Source organism: Carcharhinus amblyrhynchos, chromosome 6 (genome assembly GCF_965287045.1).
Source record: "Carcharhinus amblyrhynchos chromosome 6, sCarAmb.v2.hapA, whole genome shotgun sequence".
Classification (NCBI taxonomy): domain Eukaryota; kingdom Metazoa; phylum Chordata; class Chondrichthyes; order Carcharhiniformes; family Carcharhinidae; genus Carcharhinus; species Carcharhinus amblyrhynchos.
The window spans coordinates 1,771,773-1,792,304 of record NC_137329.1 but is presented as its reverse complement, the minus strand read 5'-3'; positions in this window follow the sequence as shown (position 1 = coordinate 1,792,304).

The window sequence follows — 20,532 nt, the reverse complement described above, 5'->3', positions numbered from 1 at the left end:
TTCCTCTCTCTGCCCTCCCTCCTCACATCACAGCTCCTCTGGAATTCCCAATAGTTCTATCCATGTATATCAGACAAACATTTATGAATATAAATAAATGACTATTTCAATTGTTTTATCAACTCACATATGAAGGTTACCTTAACAATTTCAGATTCGATAGACTTTTACAATAAACTATTAAATGCTCATTATAGTTTTAAAAAAAAGGTTGGATTTTGCTGGGATATCCAATCCTAATCTAGCATCAAGTGAAATTTAAAAAAAGCCTCACAATTGTAAACCAGATTTATTGATGCTCTTGTGCATCGCGATTCTCCCATCCGGCCTGCGGGGTTTGGGGGGATGCTAGCTGACGGGAGTGGAGAACCTCATGGGAGTGAAGTTAGTCAGAAACCCTCCAGTGTAAGATCGTGTATAAATTCTCCCAATGGCAGGTTAATGGCGGGGTCAGTCTCCCCAGTGGCTGGTGGTGTGAATGTAATTTGCATCTCATGAATACACATTAAAACCAGCATCCCATCGGGCGATTACATCAGTCTAAAACCCGATTATTAAAGAGAATGTGTACGAGGCAGTCCTCAGTTTACCAAAGGCTTCAGGGTGAGTGCAACAGCTCCCTGCCGTGGTGCTGCGCTGGTCCTGATGGTTCACTACTCTGCCGAACAGACCCGCTTCCTGCCTCCATCTCCATGCCGAGCGGGTCTGTATGGAGAGCATCGTGCTGCCAGAACGCACTCCCCCCCCCCGCCCCCCCGCCGTGTCACTGTCTCAGTTCAGTGTGCCTGTGCCAGGGGAAGCCAGAGGTCTCCTAACCCCCTGGCGCCACATGCCAGGGTCTATCTGAACAGCACCATGCTGCTGGACCCACCGTTCCTCCTGTGTCACCGTCTCAGTTCAGTGTCTGATCTTGGGGAGGCCAGAGATCTCTTTCCCCTCTGGTGTGACACACCAGCATCTATGTGGACAGCACCGTGCTGTGGGACTCCTGATCCCACCACAATAAATGTCTGAAGTTCAGTCACTGGGGGATGTGAGATCGGGCTTGGGGAGAAAGGGAAGGCAATGTGGAAGGACGGCTGTGAAAGGCAGGAAGGATGAGAGCTCTGATTCTGCACATGCTCAATGGCATCAGCAGAGGTCTGACAGAGCGAGAGAGAGGAAGCTGTGAGGCCCCTCCTATTGTACACAGCCTCAGAAACTCTGCCCAACCCCTACAATCAGAGGAGCCCAGGGCCACTCGTGAGCCCCACGTCGCACAGACATGTAGCCCCTGCTGGCCTCCCCCCCCACCGCCTAGATCGATCTCACTCCCTCCCCCGCAATCTGGTTGTATCTACAGAGCAGCAGTGGCCCTTCCCTCCCCAATCGGCCCACCTCCTTCAGGCCCCGCCCCCTTTAGAATTCTTCCCCCCCCCCCCCCCGCAGTCCTGCATCCCATAGGTCCCACCCCCGGTACTGCCCCCTGAGCATTGCCCAAGTGCCAGGCTGGCAATGCCAAGGGGAGCCTCAATGGCCTCCAATTCCACTGGCAAGGCTAACACGACTGTTCCCTGTTCATGGAGAGTGGGTGTTTTCCTTGCCGGAGAGAATCTCTCCCAAAGAGGCCATGAAGACGATGGATCCGGATGATTGAGCGCGGGGCTCACGTAAGCCCTTATTTAAATGTATCTGAATAAATTACTCGCCGGAAATGGGCGAGAGGCTGACCTCACTGGAAATCTGGCTCTTGTAAAATCGTGATGTGGAGATGCCGGTGTTGGACTGGGGTAAACACAGCGAGAAGTCTCACAACACCAGATTAAAGACCAACAAGTTGATTTGATAGTAATCCCACAAACTTTTGGAAACGGCGTTCCTTCGTCAGGTGTGTGGAAAGTTCTGATCAAGAAGAGCGTATAAAGACATACACAGTTTACAGAATACTGATTAGAATGCAAGTCTTTGCAGCTAACTTGCTATTCAAGTCTTAAGGATGTAGACAATGTGAATGGAGGTAAGTAATGCTATCTTAGCTTAATGCTAAGCTCTTGAGTTTTGAAACAGATGCAGCTTCTAATAGGAAAACATGAGTCCTCCTGTGCCTTGCCATGATGTTGCTGCTTACTCTTTCACATCTAAGTCTTTTGTTCTGGAAAACAAAACACCAAATATCTGTGAATACATTGCTACACAATAGTTTGATTGATGACGCCAACATTCCCTGGATCACAGTTGAGGACTGTCAAGAATTTTACAACTTGTCGTAGTGTTGGCATGGAGTTTGGCTGTAAACTGGTAATCATTTGATCAGCAGCGAGAAATTGAGGAGCAAATATGTAAGGAGATTACAGCTGGCTCCAAGAAAACTAGGGTGACAATAGTCAGAGATTTTAATTATCCCAACATTGACTGGGACAGCCATGGCATTGGAGGGTTGGATGGAGAGAAATTTGTTGAGTGTATTCAGGAGGAATTTCTCATTCAGCATGTGGATGGCCCAACTAGAGAAGGGGCAAAACTTGACCTTCCCTCGGGAAATAAGGAAGGGCGGGTGACAGAAATGTTAGTGAGGGACCACTTTGAAACCAGTGACCATAATTCCATTAGATTTAAGATAGCTAATGATAATGATAAGTCTGACCCAGAAGTTTAAATTCTGAATATTTTGGATATTTTGGCCCTGGAGGGAGTGCAGAGGAGGTTTACTAGGCTGATACCGGAGTTGAGGGGATTGAGCTATGAGGAGAGGCTGAATAAACTAGGCTTGTACTCGTTAGAGTTTAGAAGAATGAGGGGAGATCTCATTGAGACGTATAAGATGATGAATGGGATGGATAGGATAGAGGTGGAGAGACTCTTCCCGCTCAAAAAAGACAGTAGGACTAGGGGGCACAGCCTCAAGATAAAGGGGAGGCGGTTTAGAACGGAGTTGAGGAGGAACTTCTTCACTCAAAGGGTGGTGAATCTCTGGAATTCTCTGCCCGTTGAAGTGGTGGAGGCTGCCTCGCTAAATATTTTTAAGACACGGGTTGATGGGTTCTTGATAAGAGAGGGGATTAAGGGTTATGGGGAGAGGGCGGGAAAGTGGAACTGAGCCACAACAGATCAGCCATGATCTTATTGAATGGCGGGGCAGGCTCGAAGGGCTAGATGGCCTACTCCTGCTCCTATTTCTTATGTTCTTATGAATTGGGGCAAGGCCAATTTTGATAGTATTAGACAAGAACTTTGAACTGATAATTGACAAAGTCCGTGAGAAGGCAAAGGGGCATTCGATAAGTGGGAGACTTCAAGAATGTGTCAACCAGGATTCAGGATAAGCACATTCCTTTTAGGATGGAGGGAAGGCTGGTAGAAGTATCTTGGATGACTCGGGATATCGAGGGCCTGGTCAAAAAGAAGAAGGAGATTATGACATGCACAGGCAGCTGGGATCAAGCAGATCCCTTGAGTATAGAGGGTGTCGGAGCAGAGTTAAGAGAGAAATCAGGAGGGCAAAAAGGGGCCATAAGATTGCTTTGGCAGATAGGCAAAGGAGGATCCAAAGAGCTTCTACAAATACATAAAGGGAAAAAGAGTAACTCAGGAGAGAGTCAGACCTCTTAAAAATCAACAAGGTCATCAATGTGCAGATCCACAAGTAAAAAAGGTTGGGAGCTTCACGTTTTTAGGTGTCCAGATCACCAACAACCTGTCCTGGTCCCCCCCCCCGCAACGCCAACACTATAGTTATGGAAGCCCACTAATGTCTCTACTTTCTCAGAACACCAAGGAAATTTGGCAAGTCATCTACAACTCTCACCAACTCTACAGATGCACCATAGAAAACATTCTAGGACTTTGAATAGAGTGGAGGAGCAGAGGGATCTAGGTGTATGTGTACATAGATCCCTGAAAGTTGGGAATCAAGTAGATAAGGTTGTTAAGAAGGCGTACGGTGTCTTGGCGTTTATTGGTAGGGGGATTGAATTTAGGAGTCGCAGCGTCATGTTGCAACTGTACACAACTCTGGTGCGGCCGCACTTGGAGTACTATGTGCAGTTCTGGTCCCCACATTACAGGAAGGATGTGGAGGCTTTGGAGAGGGTGCAGAGGAGGTTTACCAGGATGTTGCCTGGTATGCAGGGGAGGTCCTATGAGGAGAGACTGAGGGATTTGGGGTTGTTTTCACTGGAAAGAAGGCGGCTAAGAGGGGATCTTATAGAAACATATAAGATGATTAGAGGTTTAGATAGGGTGGATGGTGATAGCCTGTTTCCTCGGATGGAGAAATCTAGCACGAGGGGGCATGGCTTTAAATTAAGGGGGGGTAGTTATAGGACGGATGTCAGGGGCAGGTTCTTTACCCAGAGGGTGGTGAGGGATTGGAATGCCCTGCCTGCTGCAGTTGTAAATGCGCCTAGTTTGGGGGCGTTTAAGAGATTGGTGGATAGGTTTATGGACGAAAAGGGATTGGTTTAGATTAGTGGGTCAATGTTTTTTTTAAAAATAAGACTGGTCGGCGCAACATTGTGGGCCGAAGGGCCTGTTCCGCGCTGTAATGTTCTATGTTCTATGTTCTATCTTCTTTCTGGTTATATCACAGCCCAATCTATCACGCAAACCAGACTCCCTTCCACTGACTCTGTCTACACTTCCCGCTGCCTCGACAATTAAGGATTCCACACACCCCGGACATTCTCTCTTCCACCTTCTTCTATCAGGAAAAAGATACAAAAGTCTGAGGTCACATACCAACCGACTCAAGAACAGCTTCTTCCCTGCTGCTGTCAGACCTACCTTGCATTAATTTGATATTTCTCTACACCCTAGCTATTCTCCACTCTCTAGTTTCCTTTTCTATGAAAAGTATGCATTGTCTGTATAGTGTGTAAGAATCAATACTTTTCACTGTATGCTAATACATTTGACAATAATAAACTAATTCAAATCAAGATGGGTGAGATCCTAAATGAATATTTCTCATCAGTATTTCCTGTTGAGAAAAGCATGGATGTTAGGGAACTTGGGGAAATAAATAGTGATATCTTGAGGAGTGGACATATAACAGAGAAGGAGATGATGGAAATCTTAAAGCGCATTAAGGTAGATAAATCCCCAGGACTTCATGAAGTGTATCCCAGGACGTTGTGGGAGGCTCGGGAGGAAATTGCAGTCCCCCTAGCAGAGATATTTAAATCGTTGGCAGTCACAGGTGAGGTGTCTGAAGATTGGAGGGTGGCAAATGTCGTGACTTTGTTTAGGAAAGGCTGCAGGGAAAAGCCTGGGAACTGCAGGCTGGTGAGCCTCATGTCTGTAGTTGGTAATTTGTTGGAAGGTATTCTGAGATCTACAGGCATTTAGAGATGCAAGGACTGATTAGGGACAGTCAGCATGGCTCTGTGAATGAAAAATCATGTCTCACAAATTTAATTTTTGAAGGGGTAACCAAGAAGGTAGATGAAGGCAGTGCAGTTGACATTGTCTACATGGATTTTAGCAAGGCCTTTGACAAGGTACCAGATGGTAGATTGTTACATAAGGTTAAATCTCATAGGGTCTAGGGTGAGGTAGCCAATTGGATGCAAAATTGGTTTGGTGACAGAAGACAGAGAGTGGTTGTAGAGGGTTGCTAGTGTCCAAAGATATGCAATTTACGTAGATTATTCAAGGTAAATTCCCACTTAGTGTCCAAAGATGTACAGGTTAGATAGGTTAGCCATAGTAAATGTGTAGGGAGAGGGCCTGAGTAAGATACTCTGTCAGAAAGTTAGTGCAGATATGTTGGGGTGAATGGTCTCTTTCTGCACTGCAGGGATCTATTCTATGAGTGGCAGCACACTGTTTTCTGCATTAAAGGAGTTATATAAATGCATGTTGCTGTTGTTGCTGTTACAATAAGCTACTACCATTCTCTTGTGATCTATTTGATAAAACACCTTTTAAAACTCAAAATAGACATACATTTTTTAATGTTGCTGACTGAGAACAAGCCTCACAGTCCGAGCAATATTGATATAGTCCACCACACTATAATAACTCTTGCTCATCAATTAATCAAAAAACAACACATTTATTAACAGGCGAAGGTGACACAGAGACTCGCAGCCTCATAACTGCAGCCAGCTCCCAAGAAGGTTCTGGAACAGAAACCCTTGCTTTCCAATGTAATCCACACCCTATTCTCTGGTTGGTTCACTGGGCCATGTGGCCCTTAATCTGCTGACTGATCCTTAAAGGGACAATCACTAGACACACACACACACACACACACACACACACACACACACACACACACACACACACACACACACACACACAAACCCATGTTGGGTTTTTATAAATTCTACTCACTCTTTGCTTGTTCAGCTGATTCAGAATTGTGTCTTGAACTATCCAATGAAATATTCTCAATCCTTTGAGACTCAAGAACAGTTTCTTTCCTGCTGCTGTCAGGCTTTTGAATGGACTTCCTTGCATTAAGTTGATTTTTCTCTACACCCTAGCCAAGACTGCAACACTATATTCTGCACCCTCTCGTTTCCTTCTCTGTGAATGGTATGCTTTGTATGGCACGCAAGAAACAATACTTTTCACTGTATGTTAATACATGTGACAATAAATCAAATCAAAGAATGAGCTTTTTATTGTAGCATTTTTATTTGGCTCAGAATACAATAAATATTTCATGTTTCTTGTGTTTATCACACTCCAGGTTTTATTTTTACCAGCATTAACTTTACAAAATCGTCACAAATCATTTGGGATTTGAAAGCACATTTGTTTATCACAAAACAAAAGCCACTAATTGACTCAAAGGTTAACATTCTAATCCAGGCTCTGATCATTCCAAATGTTGCTGCTGACATGCTGCAAAGTAGGAAGGTTTATTTATTGGAGTGTTATGCCTGTGTGTAAAATGAGAGAGCAATTTTGATGGAAAGGCGAGGAGGAGCTTTGTCGTTAGTTTGAAAGGAGCCGTGCATTCTGTATCAGAACATTCTTTAACTAGAAAGAATCTGTATTGTTCTGACTACCATTTATGGGAATAATACATGATGTCACCACCAATGTGTCTGTGATATTCATACTGAACAATCACCAAGAATTTAAGCAATTATCATATTTGTAAGTTAAAGGAATAGGAACAAGTCTAGGCATATCCAAACTTGACACTGTGTGACTGACATATTCTCAAAGCAAGAGGCCTTTGATAAGGTATCACTTGATAGGTTGTTGCATTAGGTTAAACTTCACGGGATCCAGGGTGAGGTAGTCATTTGGAAATAAAATTGGTTTGATGACAGAAGACGGTTGTAAAGATTTGTTTTTCAAACTGGAAGCCTGTGACGAGCAGTGTGCCTCAGAGATCAGTGCTGGGTCCACTGGTATTTTATAATAATGATTTGCATGAGAATTTAGGAGGCATAGTTAGTACGTTGGCAGATGACACCAAGGTTTGTGGCATAGTGGACAGTGAAGAAAGTTATCTCCAATTGTAACAGGATCTTGATCAATTAGATCAGTGGGCTGATGAATGGCAGATGGAGTTTAATTTAGATAATTGTGAGGTGATGCATTTTAATAGATCAAACCAGGGCAGGACTTACTCAGTTAATGGTAGGGCTACGGGGATAGTTATAGAACAGAGAAATATAGGAGTACAGGTCCACAGATCCTTGAAAGTGGAGTCTCAAATAGACAGGGTGGTGAAGAAGGCATTTGGCATGCTTGCTTTCATTGGCCAGAATATTGAATACAGATGTTGAGACGTCTTGTTGAAGATGGACAAGATATTAGCAAGGCCACACGTGGAATACTGTGTACAGTTTTGGTCACCCTATTATAGAAAGGATATTGTTAAATGAGAAAGAGAGCAGAAAAGATTTACTAGAATGCTACCGGAACTTGATGGTTTGAATTATAAGGAGAGGGTGGATAGACTGAGACATTTTTCCCTTGAGTGTAGGAGGCTGAGAGGTGATCTTATAGAGGTCTATAAAATAATAAGGGGCATAGATCAGTTAAAATATTGATATCTTTCCCTAAAGGTAGGGGAATCTAAAACTAGAGGGTATAGGTTTAAGGTGAGAGGGAAGGGATACAAAAGTGTCCAGAGAGAGAATTTTTCCACACAGAGGGTGGTGAGTGTCTGGAACAAGCTACCAGAGGCAGAAGTGGAGGCGGGTACAATTTTGTCCTTTAAAAAGCATTTAGACAGTGACATGGGTAAGATACGTATAGAGGGATATGGGCCAAATGTGAGCAATCGGACTAGCTCAGTGGTAAAAACTGGGCGGCATGGACAAGTTGGGCCGAAGGGCCTGTTTACATGTTGTAAACCTCTATGACTCTATTTCTACGACCGTAGGACCAATAGAATTCAATGTTTAACTATGAGAACTTTTTAAATTTCAAGTGTCATTCAGGGGCCTAAGCAAGGAGATCAAAGCATTCCACTCTCAGTCACTAAAATAGTTATTTAAAGAAACTAACTTAAAAGGGACCTTGCTGTAGCCAAGCTCAGTAAGTCTCTTTATTCAGAACACATCATTTCAGTGCGCCCTGCGTTCGACTCCAATCTCAGTAGAGTGTGAGAGTTATGTGAGTTTGAGTGAAACCATTCCTCCTCATTTCTGTTTGAAATCCCCAAAACAAAGCCTAAAACTTTGGCCTTTCGTTGTAGAATGTCCAACAAGGGAAACTGCACTTTGTGTCTATCCTGTCAATCCCCTTTAACATCTTATATACCTCAGTTAGATCTCTTGTTCGATTTGATTTGATTTATTATCTATTGCATGTACTAGTGTAGGTGAAAAGTATTATTCCTTGCACGCTATACAGAGAAAACATACCGTTCATAGAGAAGGAAAGGAGAGGGTGCAGGATGTAGTGTTACAGTCATAGCTAGGGTGTAGAGAAAGATCAACTTAATGCAAGGTAGGTCCATTCAAAAGTCTGACAGCAGCAGGGAAGAAGCTACATCTGCTCTCCTGCTTCCTGGGGGTTTTTGTTGGTTAGTTTTACTCCAGGTTTTAAAGATGGCAGTGTAAATACTTGGAGCCCAATACAGAAGGAGAGAAATTTCCTGAAGGAAAAGGCAGTGCAGCCGGTCCCTGGATCATTAGCATTGAGGGGGATTGGTGAGCTGGATTTACAGAAACAGGGGCACTCCAGCTCCTCCAGCTCATCAGAAACGAGACTTGTTTCTGCTAAAACTGTACAATCGAATAAAGTAATACACGTACAATTATACAGTGCAATGTTTGATGAATGACCTTTTAGGTTACTCTAATTGTAGAGCTAGTTAGAAGTGGGCCTTTTATAAGCATATATTGTTTCATACTCACTGCTCCTCTCCTTTAACCAATCGCCTCCCGGCTTGGGTCACTGTCTGTGTGGAGTTTGCTCATTCTCCCCGTGTCTGCGTGGGTTTCCTCCGGATCCTCCGGTTTCCTCCCTCATTCTGAAAGACATGCTGGTTAGGTGCATTGGCCAGAATGTGGCAACGAGGGGAATTTCACAGTAACTTCATTGCAGTGTTAATGTAAGCCTTACTTATGACTAATAAATAAATAAACTTTAATATAAAAATGTTCTCCCCTCTGCCAACTCCATGCACCTTTAAGGTGCGGCACCTTATTTGAATGTCGTTTGGAAATCCAAAAATACAACATCTACTAGTTCCTCCTTTTCTGTTCTTTGAGTTACATCCTCAAAAAAGCATTAAAATAAATGTGTCAAACTTGATTTCCCTTTCCTGAAATCATGCCTGATCATATCATGATGTTCCGAGTTCATATTCAGTCTCTTCAAACAAAAAATGTTTTCCCAAAGACCAGTGTCAGTCTAACAGATTTGTCAATCCCTATTTGCTCTTTCTCTCCTCTCTCGATCAATGATGTTACATTTTTGAACTTGAATTTCAACAGTATGCTGCAAACACCTCGGGTAAGACTGTAACCATAATAAAAATAAATTAATGTGATGTTTCTGAGCAATTGATTCCGCTGAGAAACAATGGGTGTCTGTGGAATTGTTTGTGTTACTGAAAAGATTGGGAACCACTGGTCTATATGACTCTAGTTACAGAGCTTGGGTATCACGGGATAATTCACAATCATAGCCAGTGTAAGAGGCAGATTTGGAATATTTTCAATTAACGGAAGAGAAATAGTGAGACTGAGGGGTAAAAGTTGGAAAATTGGAATCTTTGTCGGCACAGTGTTACTGTGGCTTCAGGGATACATTTGTCTGGCCAATGATTGACATTCTTCACTGATAAGGAAAAGAAAGACATTAAAATAATAAAATACTACAGATGCTGGAATCTAAAACAAAAACAGCTGGGAAATCTCAGCAGGTCTGGCAGCATCGAAAGTAAAAGACAAAGACATCGCCTGTGCTGGCAACACACAAGGTTCCCCTGTTGTCTGCACTTTTAGAGTTTTAAATATATGTAAAATCTTGCTTAATAAATTCTATTTGCTCTATAAATAGATGTCATTCGTACCTTGTTAGGTCAAGAAAAACTGAGAACATTAGTGTTAGAAATGATCTTCAACAGAAGAGTTCAACAAACACCTAGAAGGATAAAGGCAGCAGAAACAAGGGAAAAAAAATCACTTACAAATTCCCCACCAACATAAGAACATAAAACATAAAACATAAGAACATAAGAAATAGGAGCAGGAGTAGGCCGTCTAGCCCCTCGAGCCTGCCCCGCCATTCAATAAGATCATGGCTGATCTGAAGTGGATCAGTTCCACTTTCCCGCTTTCTCCCCATAACCCTTAATTCCCTTGCCTACCAAAAACCTATCTACCCGTGACTTAAATATATTTAGCAAGGTAGCCTCTACCACTTCAACGGGCAGAGAATTCCAGAGATTCACCACCCTTTGAGAGAAGAAGTTCCTCCTCAACTCTGTTCTAAACTGCACTCCCCCCTCCCCCCTTATCTTGAGGCTGTGCCCTCTAGTCCTGCTGTCCTTTCTGAGCAGGAAGAATCTCTCTACCTCTACCCTATCCATCCCCTTCATTATCTTATACGTCTCTGTCAGATCCCCCCTCATCCTTCTAAACTCCAACGAGTACAGACCCAGTCTATTTAGTCTCTCTTCATAGTCCAACCCCCTCATCTCCGGTATCAGCCTAGTGAACCTCCTCTGCACTCCCTCCAAGGCCAAAATATCCTTGCGCAAGTGTGGCGACCAAAACTGCACACAGTACTCCAGCTGCAGCCTCACCAATGCCCTATACAGCCGCAGCAAGACCTCCCTGCTTTTATATTCAATCCCCCTCGCTATGAAGGCCAGAGCCACACATCGTCCCCAGTTAGAATTAATCTGCCGTTCCTTCACTATCACTGGGTCAAACTCGAGGAACTCCCTCCTTAACAGCACTGTGGGTGCAGTTACATCACATGGACTGTGCCATGGTAACTACCAGCTTCTCAAGGGAAATGAGGGGTGGGTAATCAGTGCTGGCCTGGTCAGCAATGCCTGTATATCACAAATGAATAAAAAAAACATTTTAATAACATGTAGATTTTTTTCAGCCAAATGAACCTGAATCATTTAATCACATTCTTTCAGATTCTCCAGTTGTATTCTAGTCATTAGAACATTAGAACTAGGAGCAGGAGTCGGCAATCTGGCCCCTCAGGCCTGCCCCACCATCCAATAAGATCATGGCTGATCTTTTCATGGACTCAGCTCCACTTACCCACCCGCTCACCATAACCCTTAATTCCTTTCCTGTTCACTGTCACACTTTTCAATCTTATACTTTATCATTACTCATAGAGTCATAGAGCGTCATAGAGTCATAGAGGTTTACAGCATGGAAACAGGCCCTTCAGCCCAACTTGTCCATGCTGCCCTTTTTTTAAAAAAAGATCCCTAAGCTAATTCAATTGCCTGCATTTGGTCCATATCATAGCACATAGAACATAGAACACTACAGCACAAACAGGCCCTTCGGCCTACAAGTTGCGCCAATCACATCTATACCTACCAAGCCATAGACCTATCTATAACCCCCAATCCCATTAGATCCCATATACTCATCCAGAAGTCTTTTAAAAGACCCCAGCGAGTTTGCCTCTACCACCACCGACGGCAGCCGATTCCACTCACTCACCACCCTCTGAGTGAAAAACTTACCCCTAACATCTCCTCTGTACTTGCTTCCCTGCATCTTGAACCTGTGTCCTCTCATAGCGTCCATTTCAGCCCTGGGAAATAGCCTCTGAGAATCCACCCTATCTATTCCTCTCAACATCTTATAAACCTCTATCAGGTCGCCTCTCAACCTTCGTCTCTCCAGGGAAAAGAGTCCCAGCTCCCTCAACCTATCTTCATAAGGCATGCCTCCCAATCCAGGCAACATCCTTGTAAATCTCCTCTGCACCCTCTCAATAGCTTCTACGTCCTTCCTATAGTGAGGCGTCCTTCTATATCTCTTTCAAGGAGGTCTATTTCAGTTCTTGATAACAGTGATTCTATTCTGGTTGTTCCTTTCATTTGTCAGTAAGACATTGTAACAAATCAACTACAATATAAACTGCATCCAGGCAGATTTGGTAGCAAACACCACTAGTTTTCGGGGCTCTACCCTTTTGTCAAGTAAGTAGGGAGTTCTGATCACATATAAAGGCACACACTCAGTTTATGGTGTACTGGCCTTCATTAATCGAGGGATTGAGTTTAGGAATCGGGAGGTAATGCTGCAACTTTATAAGACCATTGTCAGGCCTCATTTGGAGTACTGTGCGCAGTTCTGGTCGCCTCACTATAGGAAAGACGTAGAAGCTATTGAAAGGGTACAGAGGAGATTTACAAGGATGTTGCCTGGACTGGGAGGCATGCCTTATGAAGTTAGGTTGAGGGAGCTGGGTCTCTTTTCCCTGGAGAGACGAAGGTTGAGAGGCGACCTGATAGAAGTTTATAAAATGTTGAGAGGAATAGATAGGGTGGATTCTCAGAGGCTATTTCCCCGGGTTGAAATGGTCGCTACGAGAGGACGCAGATTTAAGGTGCGGGGAGGAAAGTACAGAAGTGATGTTAGGGGTAAGTTTTTCACTCAGAGGGTGGTGAGTGAATGGAATCGGCTGCCGTCAGTGGTGGTGGAGGCGAACTCGCTGGGGTCTTTTAAAAGACTTCTGGATGAGTATATAGGGTTTTATGGGATTGGGGGTTATAGATAGTTCTATAGATTGGTAGGTGTTGATGTGATCGGCGCAACTCGTGGGCCAAAGGGCCTGTTTGTGCTGTAATGTTCTATGTTCTATGTTTATAGGATACTGATTAGAATGCAAATCTTCACAACTCATCAAGTCTTAAAGGTGCAGGTAATGTGAGTGGAGATAGCATAGGTTAACCTAATAAACCTGTTGGACTTTAACCTGGTGTTGTGAGAATTCTTACTGTGTTTACCCCAGTCCAACACCGGCATCTCCACTTCCAGGCAGGGTCAGGAAATTGCCAATGAGATTTTATGTGTGGAAGTTGAAAGCTAGAATGTTGCAGAATTACAATTTTTACATTTGCGACTTAGCACAGTTTATAAAATCATTGGCTTTGATTACAAGGCATCACGTGAGCCAGGAACGGTGCTAGATGGACACTATTGACAGTGCCCAGCTCTACCAAACCTTGCGCTGGTTTCATCATGACTCACTTGGTAATACAGGACTTGAATATTACTGAAAAGAGAGACGTGTTTCAATCTTCCATTCATTAGAACAAACCCAAGAATTCGAAATTTCAAACAATCGCAACAATTTACACAACAGGAGAAGAGGAGAAGATTGGCAAGTCAACAATGATTGGCTGAGAGATTACCAATGGAGAAACAGCACAGTGGCACAATGGTTAGCACTGCTGCCTCACAGTACAGGGACCCAAGTTCAATTCCCAGCTCGGGTCACTGTCTGTGTGGAGTTGCACATTCTCCCCATATCTGCATGGGTTTCCTATGGGTGCTCTGGTTTCCTCCCACAATCCAAAGATGAGCAGGTTAGGAGGATTGGACATGTTAAATCGTCCCTTAGTGTCAAGGAGCGAGCTGGGGTAAATGCATGGGGTTAGAGATAGGCAACCAAAAAAGAAATTGCTGGAAGATCTCAGCAGGTCTGGCAGCAACTGAAAGGAGAGAATCGAGCTGACATTAAGTCCAGATGACCCTTGGTTAAAGCTAAAAAGCAGAGAAAGTGGGAGATATTTATTCTGCAGGGAGAGGGAATGAAAGATGATTCTTGGCCAAAGAAACCAGGGGAAAGGCTGCTAATGGCAGCCCATAGAGAGAATAATGGGTGTGAATGGCCAAACAGCAGAGAAGCTGAAATAAGAGGATAAACTGTGATAGATGGAGATATTTGGGGAGGGGGGGGCAGGGTAGTAATGAATGGGAGAAAGGTAACATTTAGAAAAAGGAGGAAAGGGGAAGCAAAGAGGTGAAAAGATAAGGAAAGGGGGATAAAATAGGGAGCAAGGGAGAAGAAAAATGAAGAAAGACAATAAAGAAATAAAATTTGATTTGATTTATTATTGTCACATGTATTAACATACAGTGAAAAGCATTGTTTTTTGTGCATTATACAGACAAAATATACCATTCATAGAGAAGGAAACAAGAGAGTGCAGAATGTAGTGTTACAGTCAGAGCTAGGGTGTAGAGAAAGATCAACTTAATGCGAGGTAAGATCATTCAAAAGTCTGACAGCAGCAAGAAAGAAGCTGTCTTTGAGTCAGTTTCGTGACCTCAGACTTTTGTATCTTTTTTCCCAATGGAAGAAGGTGAAAGAGAGAATGTCCGGGGTGCGTGGGATCCTTAATAATGCTGGCTGCTTTGCCAAGGCATTGGGAAGTATAGACAGAGTCAATAGATGGGAGACTGGTTTGTGGGATTGGGCTACATTCACAACCTTTTGTAGTCCCTTGTGGTCTTGGGCAGAGCAGGGGCCCATACCAAGCTGTGATACAACCAGAAAGAATGCTTTCTATGGTGCATCTATAAAAGTTCGTGAGAGTCGTAGCAGACATGCCAAGTTTCTTTGGTCTTCTGAGAAAGTAGAGCTGTTGGTGGACTTTTTTAACTATTTTTTTGACATGGGGGAACCAGGACAGATTGGTGGTGATCTGGACACTGAAAAACTTGAAGCTCTCAACACTTTCTACTTCATCCCCATTAACGTAGACAGGGGCATGTTCTCCTTTAGGCTTTCTGAAGTTGATGACAATCTCTTTCATTTTGTTGACATTGAGGGGGAGATTATTGTTGTGACACCAGTTCACCAGATTCTCTACCTGGACTACAGCTCTTCACATCACACATCCTGTAAGGACTCCATCCCTTTCTCTCAGCTCCTTTGCCTCCATCACATTTGTTCCAATGATGCCACTTTCCGAAGTAATGCTTTTCACTTGTGTCCCTTTTTCCTCAACCATGAATTCCCATCTACAGTCATCGACAGGGCCCCCAACAACGTGCCGTTCATCTCCCGCACCAGAGGCTCAACCCCCTCCAGAACAAGGATAGAGTCATGGTTCAATCTGCATCCTTAACTGAACAGTAAGCCCACCCTCTGGTTATTAATTGCAGCTTCAGGAATGATTGTTTCCCACACAGGGCAAGCTGATGGCAGGACTCGGAACCCTACAGGGAAACCCTTGGCCACAATCTGAGATTGAAGAGATTAAACAAAAGAAACTAATATTTCACAGCTCGAGAAAGAATTTTAAAAATTAATTTGTCTAGTTTACATTTTCTTCTCTATTTTTCCCCAGTTTTTCAGTAATAAGATATTTATAAAATATTTCTGGAACCAATTCATTAAAAAAACTGAGGATTTTCCTTAAAATATGTTCAATGTATGAGATTTCTAAATCCATCTCATTACTCTCCCCTGATCGGAGTTCACATGGACTGGGAGTTATTTATGTTGAGTTATTTTATTTTCCTTCCAACTCTTTACAAGTTGAGAACATCTTGGGTCACACCTTCCCAGCCGTCATCTCATTCCCTGATTGTCAGAGAAAACATGATTTAGGATTTCTCCACTTCTTACTGTGGCTTTTGAGCAGTTTCCTCCAAACGCCTTAAATACATTTACATTTTCAATGATATCCAAGGTCGGGAGGGTCTCAGAAGGTTTATTATTGACAGCATATTTCAGTGAGTGTTGACAGCTCTGCGCAGAGTTCACAATCGTAATTCCAAGTGTTAATTGGGATGAATCTGGTTGACTTTCTCAGTTCCTTCATCCATGCAGCCTGTAACAATGGTCTAAAGGGATTGACTCGGTGGGTGGGCCTAAATGAAAAATCGCTGGTCATTATCTCAAGCTGGTTCACATAGAAAGGAGGCAACATTATCATAGCGTTTATCATCAGTGCCCTTAATTCAAATCAACCTGCAGATCAAATCCCTCCTTATACTGTAAATCCTAATAACCGGAACTAACCATCTCCCAGCATCAACTGGTTAGTAATCAGCAGTTAAAGATCACCAGTCTGTATAGTTTCTCAGGAGATCCCCAAGCAGCTTACATAGTCTGGGTTTCTTTTGAATTGTAGCTCCTGTAATGTAAGTGAACCCAGTGGCCACGATGTACACAGCACGGTACTACAGTAACGCAAGAATAACAACATGATGTGTATTTGGTGATGTAGGTTTAACGTGAAACGTTGGCTAGGATACTGGGGAGAAGTTGCTGCTTTTATTTGAGAGGGCCATCTGAAGTCCAGGTCTAAGGGGGTTCGGGTCAGGCATCACTGACCTAGACAAGAAAGCCAGATACAATCCAGAAGGGTTCCATCAAAGATGCCAAAAGACAATGCGGGATCAGGCTAGAATTCCAGGCTGGCCACACTGACCCCCACCGGCTATGGAAAGGTCTGCAAGACATAACAGGCTACAAGATGAAGGGAGGTAAAATCATCAGCTCCAACGCACCCCTCCCTGATGAGCTCAATGCATTCTATGCCCGTTTTGAGCAAGAGATCAGCGAGAGCATGCCCTCCACCCTGGAACCCTGGATGAACCTGTATCTGGGGTCACCATTGCATGAATCGCAAAAACCCAGCTTGCAGGTGCAGCAGGTGGTCAGGAAGGCGAATGGGATGCTGGCCTTCATAGCGAGGGGGATTGAATATAAAAGTAGGGAGGTCTTGCTGCAGCTGTATAGGGCATTGGTGAGGCCGCAGCTGGAGTACTGTGTGCAGTTTTGGGCGCCGCACCTGCGCAAGGATATTTTGGCCCTGGAGGGAGTGCAGAGGAGGTTTACTAGGCTGATACCGGAGTTGAGGGGATTGAGCTATGAGGAGGGGCTGAATAAACTAGGCTTGTACTCGTTAGAGTTTAGAAGAATGAGGGGAGATCTCATTGAGACGTATAAGATGATGAATGGGATGGATAGGATAGAGGTGGAGAGACTCTTCCCGCTCAAAAAAGACAGTAGGACTAGGGGGCACAGCCTCAAGATAAAGGGGAGGCGGTTTAGAACGGAGTTGAGGAGGAACTTCTTCACTCAAAGGGTGGTGAATCTCTGGAATTCTCTGCCCGTTGAAGTGGTGGAGGCTGCCTCGCTGAATATTTTTAAGAAGCGGGTTGATGGGTTTTTGATAAGAGAAGGGATTAAGGGTTATGGGGAGAGGGCGGGAAAGTGGAACTGAGCCACGACAGATCAGCCATGATCTTATTGAATGGCGGGGCAGGCTCGAAGGGCTAGATGGCCTACTCCTGCTCCTATTTCTTATGTTCTTATGTTCTTATATTAGGGCAACATTCTCGAAGGTCAACCCACGAAAGCGATTGGCCCGAATGGGATACCCAGATGAGCACACAGATCCTGCGTGGATCAGCTGGTGGGGTATTCACAGATATCTTCAACCTCTCTTTACAACAATCTGAGGTCCCTATCTGCTTCAAGAAGATGACCATCATCCCGGTACCTAAGGAAAACCAAGCAGTGTGGCCTTAATGACTATTGGCCAGTGGCTCTGACATCCATCATTATGAAGTGTGTCGAAAGGTTAGTCATGGCACAAATCAATTCCAGCCTCCCGGACTGCCTGGATCCACTACAGTTTGCTGCCAAAAATAGATTCATAGCAGATGCCATTTCCCTGACCCTGCGTTCAACCCTGGAACACCGAGATAACAAGGATACCTATATCAGACTCCAACTTATTGACTACAGCTCAGCCTTCAACACCATTATTCCCAAGAACCTCATCTCCAAACTCCATGGTCTGGGCTTCGGCTCCTCCCTCTGTGACTAGATCCTGAACTTCCGAACTCACAGACAACAGTCAGTAACAAGGGGCAACAACACCTCCTCCATGGTCATCCTCAACACCGGTGCCCTACAAGGCTGTGTTCTCAGCCCCCTACTATACTCCTTATATACCAGTGACTGGGCGGCCAAATTCCCCTCCAATTCAATTTTCAAGTTTGCTGATGACACCACCGTAGTGGGCCAGTACTGGATCTGTATTCGTTGGAGTTTAGAAGGATGAGGGGGGATCTTATAGAGACGTATAAGATAATGAAGGGGATGGATAGGGTAGAGGTAGAGAGATTCTTCCTGCTCAGAAAGGATAGCAGGACTAGAGGCCACAGCCTCAAGATAAGGGGGGGCAGTTTAGAACGGAGTTGAGGAGGAACTTCTTCACTCAAGGGGTGGTGAATCTCTGGAATTCTCTGCCCGTTGAAGTGGTGGAGGCTACCTCGCTAAATATATTTAAGATGCGGGTAGATAGGTTTTTTGGTAGGCAAGGGGATTAAGGGTTATGGGGAGAAAGCGGGAAAGTAGAACTGAGCCACGACAGATCAGCCATGATCTTATTGAATGGCGGGGCAGGCTCGAAGGGCTAGATGGCCTACTCCTGCTCCTATTTCTTATGTTCTTATGTTCTTATGTTCAGATCTCAAACAATGATGAGATAGAGGAATGAGATAGAGAATCTGGTGAACTGGTGCAACAACAATCATCTCTTCCTCAATGTCAACAAAACAAAGGAGATTGTCATTGACTTCAAAAAGCATAAAGGAAAACATGCCCCTGTCTACATTAACGGGGATGAAGTGGAAAGGGTTGAGAGTTTCAAGTTTTTAGGTGTCCAGATCACCAACAATCTGTCCTGGTCCCCTCATGCCAAAACTATAATTAAGAAAACCCACCAATGCTTTTACTTTCTCAGAAGTCTAAGGAAATTTGGCATGTCAGCTATGACTCTCACGAATTTTTACAGATACCCCATAGAAAGCATTCTTTCTGGTTTTATCACAGCTCAGTATGGGCTCCTGCTCTGACCAAGACTGCAAGGAACTACAAAAGTTCATGAATGTAGCCCAACCCATCACGCAAACCTACTTCCCATCCATTGACTCTGTCTACACTTCCCGCTGCCTTGGCAAAGCAGCCAGCATAATTAAGGACCCCACACGCACCCCGGACATTCTCTCTTCCACCTTCTTCCTTTGGGAAAAAGATACAAAAGTCTGAAGTCACGTACCAACCAACTCAATAACAGCTTCTACCTGACTGTTGTCAGACTTTTGAATGGACTTACCTTGCATTAAGTTGATCTTTCTCTACACCCTAGCTATCACTCTAACATTACATTCTGCACTCTTGTGTTTCCTTCTCTATGAACAGTATGCTTTGCATAGCACGCAAGAAACAATATTTTTCACTGTATGTTAATACATGTGACAATAATAAATCAAATCAAATCTTTCTCATCAGAATGGAAACATGTCATTTGCCATAAAGACATCCCAGTTGACAAGAGATTTGTCCAAAAAAGTCCAACCATCTGAACTCTACAGGGAATGAAGTAGTGGGTGTAATGGAGCTTACTGCTGTAGGGTTCAGCACTGACACTGTTACTCAGCATGGTGAATGCTGGTAAGAAATCTGGCCTGATAAACATGGTTGCTGTTGTTTACTCCATTGGAATTGCAAGGGATTCACCAGGTGCCTGTTGGAAAAGAAGAACTTGTGAAATATGTTGATTAGGAGCTCACACTTGGGCAGCAGTGTGAGGACAAAGGAGACAGGCTGCCCAGAAGGCCAAAACTGATTGTCAGGGGTGCTGTGTGTAACAGTAAATCTCAACAGGTTGCGGAAAGCTGCTGTTGTGACCCAGGAGAAACAGAGTTCCCTGAGGGAATGTGCTGGACATACTAATCACTGGCCTCATCATTCAGCTGTGCCCGACCTGCCAGAGGAGGAAGACACTCCTGAGTCCCCTCACCGGTGATTACACAGTTAGATGGTGTGCAGCCAAAAAACCATTTAGTGGTGGTGGGCTGTTAACCCTTCGCAAATCATTGTCCAAACATTGAGCTGACATTCCCATTAAGGCTGCAACATCACACAGGTAACGCTGAAACTGCTCCCTGTGCAGAGGTCGATTGTAACGTTGATCACCGTGTAACCCAATTGAGGTTATGACAGAATCCATTGGTGAGGTACGGTGGTTAGCACTGCTGCCTCACAGCACCAGGGACTCGGGTTCAATTCCAGCCTTGGGTTATTGTCTGTGTGGAGTTTACATGT